Here is a 1599-nt window from a genome sequence, read left to right as displayed (position 1 = left end):
GTTTAAGGCTTAAATTACTTTTTTTTTAAACAAGAGGGCTCGGCGCAACGATCACGTGCTTGAACTGGTGATTTAGAGTAAAGACCGCTGGCGCAGATCCTCCAAAATTCTACAAGCATAACAATTTTGGAGAGATCAGAGGTGAAGTCATTTCGTCACACACACTAGTTGGGGTGTGACGAAATGACCATGTGACGAAATGACCGATTTCCGTTCGTACCCGTTCCCAAGGACATGTATACAGTACTCAGAAATACAATAGAGTTGCGATAAGATTATTTTCTCAGTCTGAAATGTCCCAAGTACATCAGTACTGAAAATAAAGTCAAGTTGCGATAAGATTATCTCCTCTGCCTCAAATGTCCACTTTTCTATAATAGCTTTTCACGTTCGAAGTTCGTGCATCACAGTGACAGCTGCTGCTCCCAAGGGGACAATGTTACTTGTAGGGGAAGGGGGTGGGGTGAGTGTTATGCCAGATTTAATTGTGGTTAAGTTGAAGGGCTTAACTTTTCCGTCGTACTTGTATTTCAGTTTTAAGCTGACTTCTCACCTTAACGAGATGTCGACACTCATAATATTATACTTGTAGTTTTTATGTCCTTATTACTTATTGTGTTGCAAGCTGTAAAATATTACTAAAATAAGTCATATTTGTAATTATGGCACCACGATGACTTTCGATTTTGGACAAATAAATTGAATGAGGGAGCAAACAGGGCGGGGGTAAGGGTGGGGTTGTTGGGTGTAATTGGTCCAAAGACAAAGTAATAAGCACTTCTCACCAGGCAAAAAATCCCCTCATCGAATCCTGGTTGTGACAAAAGTGGGTAGTGAGAAACAACTTTGAGTTTTATTTGGTGCTTATTTTTCACACACCTATTCCCAAGATAGACGGGAGCAACAAATCCTCTCCGAGAGAGGAAAGGCGCCCAGCGTGCCGTAGAGGGCAAGATAGAGGAGAGAGGCCTCGTGAGTGCATTTGTCAAGTCCAGTAAAGGTGGGCAGAATCCGGATAACCTAACCGGATAACCGGATAACTATCAATGAAATATTGTCCGAATTCAGACTGTTTACTCCCTTTCCTAACCCGCTTGCCAAAGTGGGTGCACCCATTAATTTGTTGACGTGATGCTAACCCGTTTGTCGAAGTTGTTCTAACCCATTTGCCGAAGCGGTTCATATCATATTATTTGCCGAAGAGGTGCACTAACATATTATCCGGATTTCGCTAAAGCGACTCATTGCCCAGCTCTAAAGTCCAGGTAACGAGAACGCCAGCAGCTGAAAGGCTCCGTGTAAAATCAATTCTTGGAGCTAAATCTGTTTCAAGTTTAATGAAATTTGTAAATTCAAAGTCTGCAGACCCACACTGCTGTTTTCTAAGTCAGTAAAATCTGTAGTATATTCTTTTTTTTTTATAATGTAGGCATTTTAAGCCCCGATCAACACCATATAGGTGATTTAGGAAGCAGACTTCTACCCTGCTTGTTAATGCTAACCCGGGCTGGGGAGTATACATATCCCAGCAGAAAGACTGAGATGTTCAATAAAACTTCTTTTCCAACAAGAGAATCAAACACAGGTCTTCTGTGTGAT

The sequence above is a fragment of the Aplysia californica genome, unplaced genomic scaffold, assembly GCF_000002075.1.
Source record: "Aplysia californica isolate F4 #8 unplaced genomic scaffold, AplCal3.0 scaffold01236, whole genome shotgun sequence".
Taxonomy (NCBI): Eukaryota; Metazoa; Mollusca; class Gastropoda; order Aplysiida; family Aplysiidae; genus Aplysia; species Aplysia californica.
This window is presented reverse-complemented; position numbering follows the sequence as displayed.